A 22,932-nucleotide genomic window follows, 5' to 3' on the forward strand; every position below is an offset into this window, starting at 1 on the left:
GAGATTAGTGAAGTCCCTCCGACGGATGTAAAGTTGGTAATCGGGGTGGCTGTTACGGAAGATTCGTTCCAGCTGCTGTTCGCTGGCGTACCCTGCGTGTCTCATCAAGCTCTGGATTCCTAGTACGTAGTCCTTATACCTCTCCTTGTTGTGCTGCCTTCGTTGGCGTATGTCGTCGTCGAGTCGCTCGAAGTACCTGGCTGGTAGGAAGAAACGTAAAAAATCCTTTTTGAAGCTTGTCCACTCTCCCCAGTGCGCATTGTTATTGCGGTACCATTGTAGCGCGGCGCCCCCTAGTAGCTCGGGCATGGTTTTTGGCAGGAGGTCCACGCTTAGCGCGTATACTTCGGTTAACTCCTCTAACCGTTCGATGAACGCTAACGGGTCCCGTCCACCTTCATACTTTACGGACCACTTTCTTACCTGGTCGATGATGGGCGCGAACACCACGGTCGGTGCTTGAGTTACCTGGCATGTATAGTTCATGGCTGGTGCCGTCATTCCCGCTGGTAAGTACGGTTGCGTGGGTTGAGATGTGCCGGTTGATGATGCCGAAATTTCTGATGGTACGTGCTGTCGTGTGGGTACTGTACTCCTGGGAGGTGCCTGAGATGTACCGTTGGGTGGTACCGCTATTCCTGATGGTAAGTACTGTTGTGTGGGTACGGTACTCCTGGGAGGAAACGCGGATTGGGTTTGTTCTACTGTTGTAACGGTGACCTTCGGTGTGCCTCCTCCGTTCGAAGGAGTCGGTGTCTTAACCTCATTTACGTCGCTCATGTGCGTAGTTTCCTTGTAGGTGGCTTGTAGGGATGAAAATTTTTCGTGGATTTCCGAGTCCGTATTTGCCTTTGAGGCCAGTGCTGCTATGCGCTTTCGGATTTCTCGGGTGGTACCTGTCTGCTCAATACCCAATTCCTGTGTGATGGCTATCAGCTGCTCCTTCGAAATTGTGTCTAACCACGTGGTATCGATCTGGTCGACCATTTTGTGGTTAGGTTTCTCGTCAGGAATGTTCCTTCTGACATGGTAACGATTTGCAGGGTCCCTGCTCGGGCGCCAATTGTAACGAAGCTTTTTCGTGCCCCGTTGCTTCTTTGATATTTGCTGGGGTATACTCGCCGTGCCCAGGGTTCGTTTACAATAAATTTGTATTAAAGGGGCACCTTGCAAATCGATTTAATATAAAAACTTCACTCTCTTTATTGGTTCCAAATTCTATAATATAAAATAAAACGTGTTTGTATAATTCATTTTCAATTTTACTTGGATTATCTTGCGGTATCCTTGATTGCGGTGGCGAGCCTTAGCGGTTTCCGTTAGCTGGGTCCCGTTAGTATGTGGCGTCGGTGCCTTGACGCGCCTTATGACGGCGTCTCTCTCTGCAGCGGTGCTATGTCGCGCCTTACGTCGGCGTCTACTTGTATTGCTGAGGCGATGCTCTGTCGCCGTGTTCCGTTAGACGGATCCCGTTAGTATGTGGCGTCGGTGCCTTGACGCGCCTTACGTCGGCGTTTACTTGTATTACTCTGCTGCGCCTTGCGTCGGCGTCTATTTGTATTGCTGGTTGCTGGGTGATTCTCTGCCACGCCTTGCGTCGGCGTCTACTCGTATTTGCTGGGCGATACTCTGTCGCGCCCTACGTCGGCGTTTACTTGTATTGCTGAGGCGATGCTCTGTCGCCGTGTTCCGTTAGACGGATCCCGTTAGTATGTGGCGTCGGTGCCTTGACGCGCCTTACGTCGGCGTTTACTTGTATTACTCTGCTGCGCCTTTCGTCGGCGTCTATTTGTCGGTGTACCTCTGCTGCGCTCTGTCGTCGCGCTTGGCGCTGGCTTAGCCTGGCTGCGCTATGCGTCGCCGCGTTGACGTGGTCTCTGTCGGCGTACCTCTGCTGCCGCGGTTCGCGCTGGCGTACCCTGGTTACGTTGTGCGTCGGCGGACCTCTGCTGCGCTTTGCTGCCGCGCTCTGCGCTGGTTTACGTGCGTTGCCGCTCTGTTGCGGCCTCTGCCGGCGTACTTCTACTGACGGAGGTGAGCGGGTGTCACCTGTCGCGGTTGCGCGTTACTGTGGCGGGACCTTTGGTCTTTGGGGGTGATGCGTAGAGAAGGTCAACCGCAATCACCATTCCACGACTCGCTCCTATGAAGTGGATTCCTATTGCATAGAGAAGGTCAACTGCAATAGGGATATACTTCGCTAGTAGCTCTGGTCACGACCACAGTTCCGTGCTGACTGACTGCTGGTTTACATGCGTTGCCGCTCTGTTGCGGCCTCTGCCGGCGTACTTCTACTGACGGAGGTGAGCGGGTGTCACCTGTCGCGGTTGCGCGTTACTGTGGCGGGGCCTTTGGTCGTTGGGGGTGATGCGTAGAGAAGGTCAACCGCAATCACCGTTCCACGACTCGCTCCTATGAAGTGGATTCCTATTGCATAGAGAAGGTCAACTGCAATAGGGATATACTTCGCTAGTAGCTCTGGTCACGACCACAGCTCCGTGCTGACTGACTGCTGTGCTGCTGTGTCGCTCCTTTTATCGCTTTGTTTGGTATTGCTGGCTCAAATGGTTGCGTTACTTTTACTTCAACTTTAACTTTAACTTTAACCTTAACTTTAACTTTAATTTTAACTTTAAATTTAACTTTTACTTTTCCTTCAACTTTACTTTAACTTTAACTTTAACCTTAACCTTAACTTTAACTTTAACTTTAACTTCAGCTTCAACTGTAACTTTAACTTTAACTTTAACTTTAACTTTACCTTTAACTTTAACTTTAATTTTAACTTTAACCTTAACCTTAACTTTAACTTTAACTTGAACTTTAACTTGAACTTTAACTTTAACTTTAACTTTTACTTTTACTTTTACTTTTACTTTAACTTTAACTTTAACTTTAACTTTGACTTTAACTTTAACTTTCATTTTAACTTTAACTTTAATTTTAAATTTAAATTTAACTTTAACTTTAATTTAACTTAACTTTGCCATGGTTGCTGTTCGATGTTGCGAACGCTCGTTGCGTTGCTGAGATTTGTTAGTTTGTTGTGTTGGCACTAAAGTGTTGTGATTGCCCGTTGTGTTGCTGAGACTTGTTGGTTGGTCTGTTGCTATAGCCTTTTGTGACTGGCTGTTGTGTTAGTGCTGTATCGAATATGATGTGGGGTCGCTTTGTGTGGGCCAAATTAATGGTGTTATATTTGGTCCTCACAACACATACATTAGTATGTATGCACGGTTGTGTGTTTGTACCTTTGGTACGTATGAATACAAGCCACAACTTTTTGCGCCTTTGTCGAGATGCTCATACAAACATATGTACATATATACATACAATATGTAGTAGCGTGCATGCTGTACTTTTTTAATGTTGCTCAGTTTTTTTTCTTCTGGAAAATGATGTAAGTCAACTTTGAATATTTTCAAACACTATTTTATTAATTGAAGTAGTTGTTAACGCAGATTTCGTTAAAAAAATAAATTTTCCAAAAGTGTACTTATGCCCTTTTAAATTTTTCTTTCAAAAAGTGTTTTAATAGGTTTTAAAATAGATAAATACATATATATGACAATATAATTAATCTCTTTGTATATATATTTTGTCGTCCTGAAAAGGACGGTTTTAAATTTGGCGTCTAAGAATATAAATCGGCGATTACATCACTTATGCTTTCTTTTCGGTCTTCTTTGAAGAAAGAAAGCTTGAATATTTGGTAAAACACCACCGTGAGCTATGGTAACTCCAGACAATAGTTTATTCAATTCTTCATCGTTACGAATAGCCAATTGTAAATGACGTGGAATAATTCTAGTTTTTTTATTATCACGTGCAGCATTACCAGCCAATTCAAGAACTTCAGCTGCCAAATATTCCATAACAGCAGCTAAATATACTGGAGCACCGGCACCAACACGTTCAGCATAATTGCCTTTACGTAACAAACGATGAATACGACCGACGGGAAATTGAAGACCAGCACGGTCTGAACGTGACTTTGCCTTTCCCTTTACTTTACCACCTTTACCACAGCCAGACATTGTTGTTATATATTTCACTTAATACACTTTTTCACAAATACACACACTAGCTGAATAGCTTGGGCACTTTATTTCCTAAACGCAATTAGTGCTGCCCTTATATACTTTTTCGTTCGTACATTGAGCAACCCCAATCGCATGTTTTCAAATTAAAGACGGCAATATTTAGCGAATCGTTACGAACAGCTTGAATGGTTTGTCGGAAAAAATACACTTAAAGGTGCGCATTTTGACACTTAGAAAATCAAAAAAAAAAAAAAACTCGTACGTTTCGTTTAAGTGAAGTGTTCAGTGATCAGTGTTTATTTTGAATTGTGAAAAATAAAAGTGAGAAATGGCTCGTACAAAGTAAAGAGCAAGTGATTACTGACAATAGCTACTAGGTGTAGTGTATGCAATTGCATTTGCTATAGTGAAATGGAAACTAATAACTCTTTTACTCCCTTAGGGGATGATAAGACAAAAAATCAATATTTAACACAATCCAGTTCGACTAAACCTTCCCAAAATGGGAAGAAGAGCCGACGGGAAAAAAGGCGACGCAATAATCGTGGTTGTGACGATGAGTCTTTGGACTCTAGTTCCGATTTTTCCAAAATTGTTGAATACAACAAAAAACTTTTGATCTTAAATAAACAATTTGAAAATAAAATTAACGAGCTGGAAAATCGGCTCAAAGCATATGAAACGACTAGTGCAAGTGCAAGTGTGCCTAAAGTACAATCGAATCAGGAGGTGACAGACATAAATTATAATACAGAGGTTGAATACACTGATGGAATTGGAGACGATGAGGACAACATGAACAGGGGAACAACTGACAACATGAACAATGAAAGGGAGGCAGCGGTGGCAGCGGAATTAATGGCGTCTGCAGTAACACAAGAAGAAAAGTAACAAATGTGAGTATCAAAAACCATAATAAAAGGAGCAAGCCTCCAATATTTGTATGTTATAATATTAATATCAAAGAAATAGCCTGGCTTAGTGGTCTACTGGGTCACAAAAATTTTTGTTTCAATATAACTAATAAAAACGTTACCCATGTTAGCCCATCAACCATGGAAGACTATGATTATCTAAAAGTTGTCACACATATATGAAGAATGTGAAGTAATATACTATCTAAATAACTTGGATATAAATGTAAAGATAATAAATTTTGAAAAAACTAAAATACAGCTGGTTAGTGCAAATATCTAGGGACTCTAAATTAGCTGGATTTAAGAAAATTCAATATATTTTAAATTGCAAGGTGAGTTTTGAGGGTTTTAAAAATGACTCACCCATTCAATGCAAAAATTGTCAATGGTTTTCACACGTTGCAAGTAACTGTAACATGCCATTTAGGTGTGTCAAATGTAGTGAGTCGCAAGGGCCAGGAAAGTGCCAAGTCCCTCCCAAACACCTGAATACAGATAATTTCGTTTACACCGACAAATCTTCAGGACAAGTAGTGAAGCGCGTAGGACTGCCAGTCAAATGCGCAAATTGTTTAGGAGAAGGCCATACGGCCAATGATAACAAATGTCCGAAAAGGATAGAAATAATAAACAGGCTAAGAACTAAAGGTAATAAGAAAATCGAAAAGGCAGCGAACCCAGCAGCAAGATCGGCTGCAACATCATATATTAACAAAAGTGTTTCATATGCGGCAAAATTAAGTGGCGTTACTCAGCCAAATTCTATTAGGGAATCTGGTTTCGATGTAAAATTTCACACAATCAATGAAGGATGCAAAAGACTACTAGGAAAATACTTTTTTGGGTGTCTAACCAAAATAGAAAACTTTTCCAAAAGTTATAAAGCAATGGGCAGTGATGAGGAAAAATCACAAGCGCTTTTTAATCTATTTTTGACATTGCGTTTGGATGGTTAGACACCTAAAACGCATTTTCATAAACGTAAATTCTTTAGTATCAAAAAAAAAATAGAGGCATTTTCTTAACATAAATAAAAAAACTATTATATGAAAAGAATGTCCTGTTTAGAGATAAAAAAATATTATTCTATCACAGAAGAATAAATTCGTTGAATCTTGCAAACTCTGTATATAATATCAATCAAAATGATTTTCAACCTAAATAAAAAATGTTTGTAACCTCATTAGATCTAAGTCTTTTGTAAATATATTTCTGTCTATCCTTTCTTCTTAGCTTTAAGTTAGTTTTAAGATATAAATAAATATAAAATTAAAATCCAGTTTTTTTTAACTTTTTCTGGATAAATACAGATTTAATTAATATTCAACGAATATTTCAAAACCATGTTGTTATCAAACCTCATATTTAGCTATGAGCACTCTTAGATAAGTATTAATACTGTAACGAATTTGCTGCAAATCCTCTTATTTGCCCTTTTGCTAGGTTCGTATCCCTAAACTGTTGAATAAATAACTCCAATATTGAATAATGGAAAACTGGCCTTTGTTAAAATACTTCACAATAACACTCAAACTGTGCAACGAATAGCTTAATAACCTATCAGTTTGAAACTGACTTTCAAAATAATACTGCTATTGCTCGCTAGATATCGTCTTAGTCGTAACTGCTTGACAACTCAAATCAAGCTGAATTACAGCGCCTCTACATCTGTCGCCTTTTAAACTCTTTGGTTTCCTCGTTCGCATCTTCTAGATGCTTCCAGAATCTACTAGTCCAGTAGCTCTCAAACTTCTCAGCTGTAACTACAATTGCACAATTTTATAGTTTTTCTCATTGCATACTTATAGGAGTATCTCAGATATATGCATGAGTTAGTGCATTGACTCTCCGCTGCTCGTATACGTACATGGTACATATATGTAGACGCAGTTATTGTTTCGTTTATGTAGATACATAATGATTGAATTATTGATGTGCATTCATGTCACTGCTTAGCATCGGCTTAGAGACGGCAGCACTCCTTAGTTTTGCTAATATTCGTAACACTGCCCCCACCTAAGTCTGATCGTCCCGATTAGACAAATCTCTCGATTTAACCGCTGCTAGCCTCTCCAAATGAACCACTTTCATTTTGGTTCGTGGTTTGCCAACGGTTTGTATGCAGTACACTACATCGCTGATCCGTTTTACAACTTTGTATGGGCCTTCCCAAATACACTGCAATTTCGGGGACAAACCTTTTTTTCTTTGTGGGTTGTATAGCAGCACCAAATCTCCTTCCCGAAACCCTTCCGAATTAATTGCTTTATCGTACCTCGCTTTCATCTTGTCACTCATAATCTTTGCTCGTTGCCTTACCAGATCGTGTATCTCTCTCAGCTCTTCTTCCAAGACACCAGTGGATTTCTTGACATTCCTCTCCGCATCGGCATCTATCCCAAACTTCAAATCAGCTGGCAGTCGAAGGTCATTGCCAAAAATTACCTTTGCGGGAGTTTGGTCCGTTGTGTCATGTACTGCCGATCGGTAGGCCATCAAGAATAATGATATGTGTGTATCCCAGTCCTTATGGTACTTGTCTACTACTTTCCTTAAATGCTCCTCCAATGTTCTATTGAAGCGTTCCACCATACCATCGGACTGAGGATGCAATGCAGTTGTCCGTGCTTTTCGAATGCCCAACTTCTTGCACATTTCTTGGAACACAGCCAATTCAAAATTCTTGCCTTGGTCAGAATGTAACTCCACTGGTACACCATACCTTGCAACCCATTCGTTTTTAACCACTTCTGCTACGGTTTCTGCTTCTTGGTTTGGGATTGGGTATACCTCTGGCCATTTACTGAAATAATCCATAACCACCAGTACGTATTTGTTTCCGCGGTTGCTAGTAGGAAATGGACCTGCGACATCCATGGCGATCCTTTAAAATGGTGCACCTGAAATATACTGCTTCATCTGGCCATGACTTCGGGTTTTGGGCCCTTTCGCTCTGTTGCATACCTCGCAGTTGGCAATCCACTCGGTGACCGACTGACGGCAACGGTAACCAACCCAATAGAATCTCTGCTTAATTTTCTCGAGTGTCTTCGTGATTCCAAGATGACCTCCACTTGGACCATTGTGTAGCTCGCTGAGCACGTCAGGAATCCTCTTCCTGGGAACAACTATCAGTTTCTTCTTGCATTGACCATCCTCACTCTCCCATACTCGATACAAACAACCGGATATCAATTCTAAACTGTTCCACTGTGCCCAATATGACTTCGCAATGGGACTCTCTGCTGACATCTCTTCTCTGTTTGGTCTTTCGTTTCGTTCGAGCCCTTGCATAACATGTAACAGATCTATATCTTCTAGCTGACACTTTCTTAGTTGTTCCTTGTCTCATTCATCCGTACACGATATAGTCATTAGCCGGACATCTATAATGTCTTCTTTAGCCTCGGCCTTTGAGCAGTGCTTGCATTCCAGACTACATGGTCTTCGTGACATTGGATCAGCATTTCCATGGTACTACCTTTTCGATGCTCAATGGAAAAGTCATAGCTTTGTAGTCGCTCGATCCACCGTGCCAATTGTCCTTCCGGATTACGGAACTGCAGAAGCTATTTTAACGCTGCGTGATCTGTCCTGACACGGAATCGCTGGCCGTAGAGGTATTTGTGAAAATGTTTAATGAACTCTACCAATGCCAACAGCTCTCTCCGTGTAACGCAATAGTTCCTCTCTGGTTTTCCAATTGAACGGCTGTAATATGCAACTACCTTCTCTTGTCCATCGACCAGTTGTGATAAAACGCCTCCTATAGCATATCCGCTCGCATCTGTATCTAGAATAAACGGTGCTCCTGGAATCGGGTATGCCAACATTGGCGCAGTGCACAACCGCTCTTTCAATGTTTGGAAAGCTACTTCTTGCTCCTTCTTCCATTCAAAAGCTTTATTTTTTCTTGTTAGCTCGTGGAGAATATGGGCTACGCTGGCAAAATTTGGTACAAATCGGCGGTAATATGTGCACAGCCCAAGGAAACTTCTCAATTCATGCAGATTCTGTGGTCTTGGCCAATCCTTTACTGCCCCTATATTTTCATTCGCTGTTCAGACACCTTCTGTCTTTACCTTGTGGCCCAAATAATTTACTTCCTTTTTAAACAGCGTACATTTTTTAGGACTTAACTTAAGACCAGCGCCAGCTATTCTCTGGAAAACTTCCTCCAAGTTCTTAAGATGTTCATAAAAATTCTTGCCCAATACGATGATGTCGTCCAGGTACACCAAGCATGTTTTCCAATATAGTGTTTTCAGTACCTGGTCCATGAGTCTCTCAAAAGTAGCTGGTGCATTACAAAGTCCAAAAGGCATCACTGTAAATTGCCAAAGACCATCACCGACACTGAAGGCTGTTTTCTCTTTATCTTCCTCCTTCACCTCCACTTGCCAGTAGCCGCTTTTCAAGTCCAGCGTGGAAAACCATTTCGTACCAGATAGCGAGTCCAGAGTGTCGTCAATTCTTGGCAATGGGTAGCTATCCTTTTTCGTTACGTCATTCAACTGCCGGTAGTCCACGCAAAACCTCATTTTTCCATTCTTCTTCTTTACAAGTACTACCGGTGAGCTTTATGGACTAGCTGATGGTTCGATGACGCCGCTGTCGCTCATTTCTTGAATGATTTGACTCACAACTTCCCGCTTTGCCAGTGGAACACTACGTGGAGCTTGACGGATCGGCCTCGCATCTCCAGTGTCAATTTGATGTTTCACAACGTTAGTGCGGCCTGGTTTAGAATCATCCTGGTCAAATATGTTCGCGTACTTTAGGAGCAGTTGTTTTGCCTTACTCTGATATGCTTCCTCTAGCCCCTGCGTCCATGCCGTGATGTCATTTGAAAGATCAGAATTACTAGCTGAAACGTGTTCCTGGAGCTGTTAACAGTTAATAACTACTTCAGCCTCTTGGCATCTTCCCAAAATAGCTCCTTTAGTCAGTTTGAGTGGTGACTTGAACTCATTGAGTACTCTTACCGGAATACGTCCATCTTGTTTTGTCATAGCCAGGGGTTTTCCTACAAGTATGTTTAGTGCTGATTTGTTTGCTGCTTCGACAACCTTTGCCCAGATGACTGCTTCGGATTTTCGTGGTATTTGCTGAGTCTCTTCCACCAGCACTCGTTTACTGCTGTAGCCCCTCTCGTAGCCGAAATTAAGTGGTACATCCATGTTTTTATATCGCATGGTCTTGCTTTGCATGTCGATCTTGATGCCCTGGTCTATTAAGGAGTTCACTCCAATTATGATTTCATAAACAATTTCTGCCACTATAAAATTGTGTACTACCGTGACGTTCCCAATTGCGACTACACATTCTACTTCTCCAATTACCTGGGTGTACTCTCCCGTGGCTGTACGTAAACTTGCTCCAAGCAATGGTCTTATCTTTTGTTGACTAAATCCGCTCGAATGATGGAATGAGATGCACCCGTATCTACAGTCAGTAAACGTTCCTTTCCGTCCACATGTCCTCCAACAGTAAGATTGCTCGATCTTCTTCCAATCTGCGAGATAGAGATTATGGGGCATTCAATTGCGGGAGCCAGCTGTCGCCCCTTGCGGCTGACTCGATTTAGTTTAACGATTGAGTGGTCTTGGAGATTTGCTCATCACCTTCTGCTCTGCGTTTACGACCACCCACATTGTTGGAGCTATTGGGACCGCTGCTGCAATGTCGTGCAATATGACCTGGGTTGCCGCACTTGAAACATTTAATAACTCCGGCATTTTTCTGATGTGATCCCTTCAGTGCTTCCAAAATTGTGTCTACCCAATCTGGTCTTTCCACTTCCACACGATGAGCTTTGTTTGCTGGTTTACTCAATAGTGAGGCCGTTTCCTGAGTCAATGCATGTGATACCGTTTCAGCAAATATCAGCTTTTGGTTTGCATATGTAGATCGCTTCGTTTCCAAGTCCCGTATGCCATTTATGAAACTCTGGATTTTTACCCTTTCAGTGTATTCCACGGGTGCGTCCGCATTTGCAAGATGAGCCAATCTTTCAATATCTGAAGCAAACTCCTGCAATGTCTCATTTGCTTTTTGGTAGCGGTTTTGCAACTCAATTTGGAGTTTTTTCTATGCTCGCTTCCATAACGTCGTTCTACAGCAGCCATCAATGCTTCATAATTGTTCCTCTCTTCTTCAGGAATCGTCTGTAGGATTTCCGCTGCTGGCCCCTTCAATGCCACGAACAGTGCAGCAACTTTATCTTCCGCATTCCAGTTGTTCACTGCTGCGGTCTTCTCAAACTGTAGCTTGAAGACCTGGAAAGGAACAGAACCGTCAAAAGATGGAGTTTTTACCTTCGTATTACTCGCTGAAACAACTGGGCGACTTAGTTGCAATTCCTGTATACGACCTCTCAAAGCATCCACCTCTGCCTCGAATTTTTCTTCAAACTGCGTTATTTTCTCGTCCATGCGCGCTTCGAGTTTTGATGATATACGCGCCTCTTGTGCTTCTAGTTGTACTGTTATGCGTGTCTCTTGTTCTTTCAGTTGGGTTGCTATATATGTCTTTTGTTCTTCCATCTGAGTTTCCATCTTGGATGTAATCTGTGTCGACATTTCTGAAATGCGTGCCTCCTGTATTTCCAATTGTGATGCCACATATGTCTTCTGTTCTTCCAGTTGAGATAACATTTGTGTTTCCTGTGCTTCAATCTTCGATGTTATTTCTGACGACATTTCTTTCACCGTCGATGTTTGTGCAGATATTGCAGCCAAAATCATGTTCAAGTCTGTGCTCGTAACTGTCTGCGATGTTTCGTTTTTCTCTTCAATTTTTGTTGTTGTCTCGTCCCCATCAGGATAAAAGACATACTCGTCCACATCAATTCCTTCTGCTTCCATTGCCTCTCGTAGCCGTGCCTGAAGTTCGAGTTTAACGCCACTTGTAGTCAATCCACGGCTCTCCAACTCCTTCTTCAGTTGCCGGATCTTCAATTCACTGAACTTTGCCATGTCCTTGTTGTCCTCTGGAATTTATTCAACAATTCCTCTTCTGACACCAATTGTAACGAATTTGCTGCAAATCCTCTTATTTGCCCTTTTGCTAGGTTCGTATCGCTAAACTGTTGAATAAATAACTCCAATATTGAATAATGGAAAAATGGCCTTTATTAAAATACTTCACAATAACACTCAAACTGTGCAACGAATAGCTTAATAACCAAACTGATAGCTTAAATGAAACTGACTTTCAAAATAATACTGCTATTGCTCGCTAGATATCGTCTTAGTCGTAACTGCTTGACAACTCAAATCAAACTGAATTACAGCGCCTCTACATCTGTCGCCTTTTATACTCTTTGATTTCCTCGTTCGCATCTTCTAGACGCTTCCAGAATCTACTAGTCCAGTAGCTCTCAAACTTCTCAGCTGTAACTACAATTGCACAATTTTATAGTTTTTCTAATTGCATACTTATAGGAGTATCTCAGATATATGCATGTGTTAGTGCATTGACTCTCCGCTGAAAAATAAAAGTGAGAAATGGCTCGTACAAAGCAAACAGCCCGTAAATCGACTGGTGGTAAAGCGCCACGTAAACAATTGGCCACTAAAGCTGCTCGCAAAAGTTCGCCGACAACTGGTGGAGTGAAGAAGCCACATCGTTATCGCCCAGGTACAGTCGCTTTGCGTGAAATTCGTCGTTATCAGAAGAGTACCGAACTGTTGATTCGTAAATTGCCATTCCAACGTTTGGTGCGTGAAATTGCTCAAGATTTTGAAACTGATTTACGTTTCCAGAGTTCAGCTGTTATGGCATTACAAGAAGCAAGTGAAGCATATTTAGTTGGTTTGTTCGAAGATACAAATTTGTGTGCCATTCATGCAAAACGTGTCACAATTATGCCAAAAGATATTCAATTGGCTAGACGTATACGTGGCGAACGTGCTTTTTTCCATATTTTAATAAATATTATAAACGGTCCTTTTCAGGACCACAATTTTTTTTAAACAAAAAAGATCAAAAATAACTGAAGCAACTATTAATTGTTAAAATAATAAAATGAAAATTCGTATTACTATCTTTGATAGTAGCAGCTGTAGTTTTACCCTTAATATGGTGTGTATACCTACTCACGAGTATATACACATTTATTTGCTAAACACATACATTAGTATGTATGCACGGTTGTGTGTTTGTACCTTTGGTACGTATGGATACAAGCCACAACTTTTTGCGCCTTTGTCGAGATGCTCGTACAAACATATGTACATATATACATACAATATGTAGTAGCGTGCATGCTGTACTTTTTTAATGTTGCTCAGTTTTTTTTCTTCTGGAAAATGATGTAAGTCAACTTTTTTATGAATATTTTCAAACACTATTTTATTAATTGAAGTAGTTGTTAACGCAGATTTCGTTAAAAAAATAAATTTTCTAAAAGTGTACTTATGTCCTTTTAAATTTTTCTTTCAAAGAGTGTTTTAATAGGTTTTAAATAGATAAATACATATATATGACAATATAATTAATCTCTTTGTATATATATTTTGTCGTCCTGAAAAGGACGGTTTTAAATTTGGCGTCTAAGAATATAAATCGGCGATTACATCACTTATGCTTTCTTTTCGGTCTTCTTTGGCAAAAGTACAGCTTGAATATTTGGTAAAACACCACCTTGAGGTATGGTAACTCCAGACAATAGTTTATTCAATTCTTCATCGTTACGAATAGCCAATTGTAAATGACGTGGATTAATTCTAGTTTTTTTATTATCACGTGCAGCATTACCAGCCAATTCAAGAACTTCAGCTGCCAAATATTCCATAACAGCAGCTAAATATACTGGAGCACCGACACCAACACGTTCAGCATAATTGCCTTTACGTAACAAACGATGAATACGACCGACAGGAAATTGAAGACCAGCACGGTTTGAACGTGACTTTGCCTTTCCCTTTACTTTACCACCTTTACCACGGCCAGACATTGTTGTTATATATTTCACTTAATACACTTTTTCACAAATACACACACTAGCTGAATAGCTTGGGCACTTTATTTCCTAAACGCAATTTGTGCTGCGCTTATATACTTTTTCGTTTGTACATTGAGCAACCCCAATCGCATGTTTTCAAATTCAAGCCGGCAATATGAATGGTTTGTCGGAAAAAATACACTTAAAGGTGCGCATTTTGACACTTAGAAAATTATTAAAAAGTGTGAGGGATAGTGAAGTGATTTTGTGAAAATTAAATATGCCTCCTAAAACTAGTGGTAAAACAGCTAAGAAGGCCGGTAAGGCTCAGAAGAATATTACTAAAAACGACAAGAAGAAGAAGCGTAAGAGGAAAAAAGTTATGCCATCTACATTTATAAAGTGTTGAAACAAGTACATCCTGATACTGGTATAACGTCGAAAGCAAAGAGTATCATGAACAGTTTTGTTAATGACATTTTTGAACGTATTGCTGCTGAAGCATCATGTTTAGCTCATTACAATAAACGTTCAACAATTACTAGTCGCGAAATTCAAACTGCCGTACGCCTATTGTTGCCTGGTGAATTGGCTAAGCATGCCGTGAGTGAGGGTACTAAGGCTGTTACCAAATACACAAGCTCCAAGTAATTTGTGCGACTGAGGAAAATATGTATAAAAGTGAAAAATGTTAACAAAAAGGCCCTTTTCAGGGCCACAAAATATAAATTAACAAAGAGATATTAATTTTTCTAAGTCGATGAAAATTTTTAATTTTGTTTTGCAATTGAAACATCAATTTTAAAATTGGTCAGCATGCTAGGGCTGATTTACAGTGTCAGACACTAGAGCGGTTAATTATTATGGCGAAGCAACGCTGTAGTCAGACGTATTGCGTAAATTTTTGATCTTTTTGTTTGTATATTTTGTAGCCCTGAAAAGGGCTTATTGATAATTCAACATTTAATGAATGTTGTGTCCTTGTAAATTATCACAAAAAACGCAGCATATTTATTTTTTAGCTGATGCCTTTTTTGCAGCTGGCTTTTTAGTTGCAGCATTTTTTGGTCTGGTAGCAATTGCTTTTGCTTTTGTTGCCTTTGACTTAGCGGTGGCAGATTTCGACTTGGTTGGCTTGGCTTTAACGGCGCCAGTCTTTTTTGTGTCTTTAGCCTTAGATTTCTCACTTTTCTTTTTTTCGGCGGTTTTCTTAGTGGCAACAGCTTTTTTCACTCTTTTCTCACCACTTGCCTTTTTGACACCACTCGACGATTTTTTCTTTAATGTTGCACTATCTTTTTTGGCTTTTGATTTATCAACCGATTTCACAGATTTTGACTTACCATCACCATTAGTGGCTGCAGCTGATAATTTAAATGAACCAGATGCCCCCTTTCCTTTGGTTTGAATCAATTTTCCACTAGTAACAGCCGATTTCAAATAGCGCTTAATAAATGGTGCCAATTTTTGGGCGTCACATTTATATGTTGCACTAATATATTTCTTAATTGCCAAAAGTGATGAGCCACCACGTTCCTTCAAATTCTTAATGGATGCATCTACCATTTGTTGAGTTGGTGGATGAGTGGGAGCAACCGATGGTTTTTTGGATTTAGTTGCTTTTTTAGCAGCAACTTTCTTCTTAGCAACAGCAGCTGAAGCAGTTACTGGTGAGCTAACATTTGCAACAGCAATTGTGTCAGACATTCTCACTTAAGTATTTTATTTAAACTTTTATTAACACTTGAAAATATTTATCAATTTAAGCACACAAAGCACAAGCTCACTATTTATACTTTTTTATACAAGCGCATAGAAAGCGATAATCTGTTTAAAATTTGAGAAGCGCAGCGAAAAGATGGATGACAAATATTCTCATTTCAGTGCTACGTACCATTTACATTTGATAAACTTTTCATCTTAATAAATTAATTAAAATTCGCATATTAAAGTTATTGCAAATATTCATGTAAAAATAGATAACTGAAATGTGTTAGTTTAATATACGAATTCATTTAAATTGATGAATTTCATAATAAAAAAAATTCTCATTGAATGCTTATTAATTATCAATATGATTATAATATACATATCTGAACATAATCGGACATCAGCGTCCATTTTAAGTACTATAATAGGTGGATGAGTATGAATTTGTACTATGTAGATTCATTTTGTATTTATATGATGAATGCTTATAAGCTTTAAATCAATAATTGATATGGTAAAAAATTATAACTAATATTATTATGCACGTAAATGTATGCGCGCGTATGAAATTTTTCCATTGAGTCTATAGAAATATTAAATTGTATTCCAAGTATTTATTCAATTAAATGCAATTTAATAAAAACAAGTAAGGAAGGTTAAGTTCGGGTGTAACCGAACATTACATACTCAGTTGAGAGCTATGGTGACAACATAAGGGAAAATAACCATGTAGGAAAATGAACCGAGGGAAACCCTGGAATGTGTATCAAATGAAAGGCATTAAAGAGTATTTTATAAGGGAGTGGGCCATAGTTCTATAGGTGAACGCCATTTAGGGATATAGCCATAAAGGTGGATCAGGGTTGACTCTAGAATGCGTTTGTACGATATGGGTATCAAATGAAAGGTGTTAATAAGTATTTTAAAAGAGAGTAATCCTTAGTTCCGTAGGTGGACGCCGTTTCGAGATATCGCCACAAAGGTGGACCAGAGGTGACCCTAGAATTTGTTTGTACAATATGGCCATCAAACGAATGGTGTTAATGAGTATTTTAAAAGGGAGTGGGCCTTAGTTCTATAGGTGGATGCCGTTTCGAAATATCGCCATAAAGGTGGACCAGGGGTGACTCTAGAATGTGTTTGTACGATATGGGTATCAAATTAAAGGTATTAATGAGGTTTTAAAAGGGAGTGGTGGTTGTTGTATAGGTGGTTGCCTTTTCGAGATATCGCCATAAAGGTGGACCAGGGGTGACTCTAGAACGCGTTTGTACGATATGGGTATCAAATGAAAGGTGTTAATGAGTATTTTAAAAGGGAGGAATCGTTAGTTCCATAGGTGGACGCCGTTTCGAGATATCGCCATAAAGGTGGACCAGGGGTGACCCTAGAATTTGTTTGTACAATATCGGTATCAAAAGAAAGGTGTTAATGAGTATTTTAAAAGGGAGTAATCTTCAGTTCCATAGGTGGACGCCGTTTCGAGATATCGCCATAAAGGTGGACCAAGGGTGACCCTAGAATTTGTTTGTACAATATGGGCATCAAACGAAAGGTGTTAATGAGTATTTTAAAAGGGAGTGGGCCTTAGTTCTATAGGTGGACGCCGTTTCGAAATATCGCCATAAAGGTGGACCAGGGGTGACTCTAGAATATGTTTGTACGATATGGGTATCAAATTAAAGGTATTAATGAGGGTTTTGAAAGGGAGTGGTTGTTGTTGTATAGGTGGTCGCATTTTCGAGATATCGCCATAAAGGTGGACCAGGGGTGACCCTAGAATTTGTTTGTACAATATGGGTATCAAAAGAAAGGTGTTAATGAGTATTTTAGAAGGGAGTAATCCTTAGTTCCATAGGTGGACGCCGTTTCGAGATATCGCCATAAAGGTGGAGCAGGGGTGACCCTAGAATTTGTTTGTACAATATGGGTATCAAAAGAAAGGTGTTAATGAGTATTTTAAAAGGGAGTAATCCTTAGTTCCATAGGTGGACGCCGTTTCGAGATATCGTCATAAAGGTGGACCAGGGGTGACTCTAGAATGAGTTTGTACGATATGGGTATCAAATTAAAGGTATTAATGAGAGTTTTAAAAGGGAGTGGTGTGAAGGCGTTTTCCAGATATCGACCAAAATGTGGACCAGGGTGACCCAGAACATCATCTGTTGGATACCGCTAATTTATTTATATATGTAATACCTACCAAGATTTTAAGGGTTTTTTAATTCGCCCTGCAGAACTTTTCATTTTCTTCTACTTAATATGGTAGGTGTCACAACCATTTTATAAAGTTTTTTCTAAAGTTATATTTCGCGTCAATAAAACAATCCAATTACCTTACCATGTTTCATCCCTTTTTTCGTATTTGGTATAGAATTATGGCATTTTTTCATTTTTCGTAATTTTCGATATCGAAAAAGTGGGCGTGGTCATAGTCGGATTTCGTTCATTTTTCATACCAAGATAAACTGAGTTCAAGTAAGCACGTGAACTAAGTTCATTAAAGATATGTCGATTTTTGCTCAAGTTATCGTGTTAACGGCCATGCGGAAGGACAGATGGACGACTGTGTATAAAAACTGGGCGTGGCATCAACCGATTTCGCCCATTTTCAAAGAAAACAGTTAACGTCATAAAATCTATGCCCCTACCAAATTTCAAAAGGATTGGTTAATTTTTGTTCGACTTATGGCGTTAAAAGTATCCTAGACAAATTAAATGAAAAAGGGCGGAGCCAAGCCCATTTTGAAATTTTCTTTTATTTTTGTATTTTGTTGCACCATATCATTACTGGAGTTGAATGTTGACATAATTTACTTATATGCTGTAAAGATATTAAATTTTTTGTTAAAATTTTACTTTAAAAAAAAATTTTTTTTTTAAAGTGGGCGTGGTCCTTCTCCGATTTTGCTAATTTTTATTAAGCGTAAATATAGTAATAGAAGTAACGTTCCTGCCAAATTTCATCATGATATCTTCAACGACTGCCAAATTACAGCTTGCAAAAGTTTTAAATTACCTTCTTTTAAAAGTGGGCGGTGCCACGCCCATTGTCCAAAATTTTACTAATTTTCTATTCTGCGTCATAAGTTCAACTCATCTACCAAGTTTCGTCGCTTTAGCTGTCTTTTGTAATGAATTATCGCACTTTTTCGGTTTTTCGAAATTTTCGATATCGAAAAAGTGGGCGTGGTTATAGTCCGATATCGTTCATTTTAAATAGCGATCTGAGATGAGTGCTCAGGAACCTACGTTCCAAATTTCATCAAGATACCTCAAAATTTACTCAAGTTATCGTGTTAACGGACGGACGGACATGGCTCAATCAAATTTTTTTTCGATCCTGATTATTTTGATATATGGAAGTCTATATCTATCTCGATTCCTTTATATATGTACAACCAACCGTTATCCAATCAAACTTAATATACTCTGTGAGCTCTGCTCAACTGAGTATAAAAAAAAAAATCTATGTACATATATATACATAAAATAAAAGAAAAAGTTGGATATGCCAACAACACGCGGTGTTCCCAAGCGGTCCCCCATCTAAGTACTAACCGCGCCCGACGCTGCTTAATTTCGGTGATCGGACGAGAACCGATGTATTCAGCGTGGTATGGTCGTTGGCAAAATTTGTTTGCCTAAATTGGTATAAGTATGGCTACTTTAATGTGTATACTCGCAGCTGTGAATTTGTCCTTTTTTTTTAAATGATATAAGTCGATTTAAGTAAATTTTGTTATATACTTTATAGTTTAGTGTATTCAGATACTTTTGCTACTTAAATCAGATTAAGTTTATTTTTTACAAAAATGAACTTATGCCATTTTTGAAAATAAGCCAGCTATTATACACATATTTATATCGCTTGGCTTGTGTCGGGGTATATTCATTTGCATGAGTTTTCATTATGCATACATACGTATGCTACTTAGTTTAAACGAACATTCATACATACTACATATGCATGTACATCTTAATAACATATCTTTCTGTTATGTAATGTATTAGAGAAATTTTGAAATCTTTGTTAAAAAATATTGTGGTCCTGAAAAGGACCGTTTGTTTGAATGTATATTTACTTTGTTTTAATATGTACGTAAAAATGAATTTAACCGCCGAAACCATACAATGTACGACCCTGCCTCTTCAATGCATATACAACATACATAGCCGTAACTGTTTTCCTTTTAGCATGTTCAGTATAAGTGACTGCATCACGGATAACATTTTCCAAAAATACTTTTAAAACACCACGAGTTTCTTCATATATTAAACCAGATATACGTTTTACGCCACTACAAGGTGCTAAACGTCGAATAGCTGGCTTTGTGATACCTTGGATGTTATCACGTAAAACTTTGCGATGACGTTTGGCGCCACCTTTACCTAATCCTTTTCCACCTTTGCGTTTTTGTGTATTTTATTATATGTATTTCGACATTTATAAAAATTAGGTTCACATTATCAAAAATCATTAAGTGAAGTGTTCAGTGATCAGTGTTTATTTTGAATTGTGAAAAATAAAAGTGATAAATGGCTCGTACAAAGTAAAGAGCAAGTGATTACTGACAATAACTACTAGGTGTAGTGTATGCAATTGAATTTGCTATAGTGAAATGGACACTAATAACTTTTTTGCTCCCTTAGGGGATGATAAGACAAAAAATCAATATTTAAAACAATCCAGTCCGACTAAACCTTCCCAAATTGGGAAGAAGAAGAGTCGACGGGAAAAAAGGCGACGCAATAATCGCGATTGTGACAGTGAATCTTTGGACTCTAGTTCCGATTTTTCTAAAATTGTTGAATACAACAAACAACTTTTGATGTTAAATAAACAATTTGAAAATAAAATTAACGAGCTGGAAAATCGGCTCAAAGCATATGAAACGACTAGTGCAAGTGTGCCTAAAGTACATTCGAATCAGGAAGTGACAGACATAAATTTTAATACAGAGGTTGAATACACTGATGGAATTGGAGACGATGAGGACAACATGAACAGAGGAACAATTGACAACATGAACAATGAAAGGGAGGCAGCGGTGGCAGCGGAATTAATGACGTCTGCAGTAACACAAGAAAAAAAGTAACAAATGTGAGTATCAAAAACCATAATAAAAGGAGCAAGCCTCCAATATTTGTATGTTATAATATTAATATCAAAGAAATAGCCTCAAGGCTTAGTGGTCTACTGGGACACAAAAATTTTTGTTTCAATATAATTAATAAAAACGTTACCCATGTTAGCCCATCAACCATGGAAGATTACAATTTAATCAAAAAATATCTAACTGACAGTAAAATTTGTTATTATACATTTACGCCAAATGAGGTTAAACCCTACACTTTGATTATCAAAAAGTTGTCACACATATATGAAGAATGTTAAGTAATAGACTATCTAAATAACTTGGATATAAATGTAAAGATAATAAATTTGAAAAAGCTAAAATACAACTGGTTAGTCCAAATATCTAGGGACTCTAACGTAGCTGAATTTAAAAAAATTCAATATATTTTAAATTGTAAGGTGAGTTTTGAGGGTTTCAAAAATGACTCACCCATTCAATGCAAAAATTGTCAACGGATTATACACGTTGCAAGTAACTGTAACATGCCATTTAGGTGTGTCAAATGAAGTAAGTCGCACGGGCCAGGAAACTGCCAAGTGCCTCCCAAACACCTGAACACAGATAATTTCGTTTACACCCACAAATCTTCAGGGCAAGTAGTGAAGCGCGTAGGACTGCCAGTCAAATGCGCAAATTGTTTAGGAGAAGGCCATACGGCCAATGATAAAAAATGTCCGAAAAGGATAGAAAAAATAAACAGGCTAAGAACTAAAGGTAATAAGAAAATCAAAAAGGCAGCAAACCCAGCAGCAAGATCGGCTGCAACATCATATATTAACAAAAGTGTATCATATGCGGCAAAATTAAGTGGCGTTACTCAGCCAAATTCTATTAGGGAATCTGGTTTCGATGTAAAATTTAACGCAATCAATGAAGATTGCAAAATACTACTAGGAAAAGACTTTTTTGGGTGTCTAACCAAAATAGAAAACTTTTCCAAAAGTTATACAGCAATGGGCAGTGATAAGGAAAAATCACAAGCACTTTTTAATCTATTTTTGACATTGCGTTTGGATGGTTAGACACCTAAAATGCATTTTCATAAACGTAAACTCTTTAATATTAAAAAAAAGAGGCATTTTCTTAACATATTCCTAAAAAGGCACAACCCAGATGTGCTTCTGATAGCTGAGCATAAACTCAATATCAGACACAAAATACTATTTGATGGGTATAACTTTGTCGCTCAGTATCGTACTGAGAATAACGGAGGAGGCACTGCTATCTGTGTAAAGGAGTGCTATAAATACTCTAAGTTAAATACAATATGTAATAGCATAGAAAATATCACGATTGAAATTGAATTAGTAGGTGGTGAAAAAGTGGCTTTTGTAGCCATGTATACGCCTCCCAATTGCAAATTAATAAGCGAAGATATAAGCAACATAATAGACGCTGTAACAGCTAAGCAAGTAGTTCTTGGATGTGATCTTAATGCTAGGCATCCTAATTGGGGGGATTCTTTTACAAACCTTAGCGGCAGAGAATTAGCCAATTGGTTAGATGGTCCTCATCTTTTACAAGTTGTACCCACAAAATTGCCCTCGCGTCCTGTGAGCAGCTCTTTTTTGGATTACTTTCTTATATCCGCTTACGTTACAATAAAATTTCATGAATATTTCTCCAACTCACTGAGAACTTTAGATTATGATTCAGACCATGATGCGGTTGAAATGATAATCATAACTAATTATCCGCTCAAAGTTCCGCCCGTAACCGTTCCCTGCTGGGATCGAGCTAATTTGAAAGAAATAAACAAGATGTTGGATTATGAACTCGAAAAATATTCTCTGCCTGCTGATAGAAATGTGAGCGTGGTAGAAATCGACGAGTGCGTAATAAATTTGGAAAAAACTTTTGAAAAGGCTATTAAAAAGAGTGTCCCTATAGTAGAGCTAAAAAAGAAATGCAACCTCAATCTTCCGAATAATATTCTCCAGTTTATTAGAGAAAGGAAAAAAATAAGGAGACAAATATTTAGGTGTGTAGAGCCTCATCGCAAATCTACCCTGATTGCCATCAGGAGAAACATGGACATGATAATTTCAGAGTTGCTAACGATTCACGAAGATGAGTATTGGGCAAACTTATTTAAAAATATGAAAACGAATAACCATACATATAGAAGGGTTAAGCAACTTAGTGGTATTAAACGACATAGCGACCTACCTCCT

General features: G+C 38.8%; 1 non-coding gene across 1 annotated transcript; it reads right to left on the reverse strand.

Moving 5' to 3' along the window:
- Positions 1–19,129: 19,129 nt before the first annotated feature.
- LOC137242945 (5S ribosomal RNA) lies at positions 19,130–19,248 on the reverse strand. The gene has a single exon (XR_010950415.1). It is a non-coding gene; the product is annotated as a 5S ribosomal RNA (ribosomal RNA).
- Positions 19,249–22,932: the final 3,684 nt, after the last annotated feature.

Source organism: Eurosta solidaginis, chromosome 2 (assembly GCF_040869045.1).
Source record: "Eurosta solidaginis isolate ZX-2024a chromosome 2, ASM4086904v1, whole genome shotgun sequence".
NCBI lineage: Eukaryota > Metazoa > Arthropoda > Insecta > Diptera > Tephritidae > Eurosta > Eurosta solidaginis.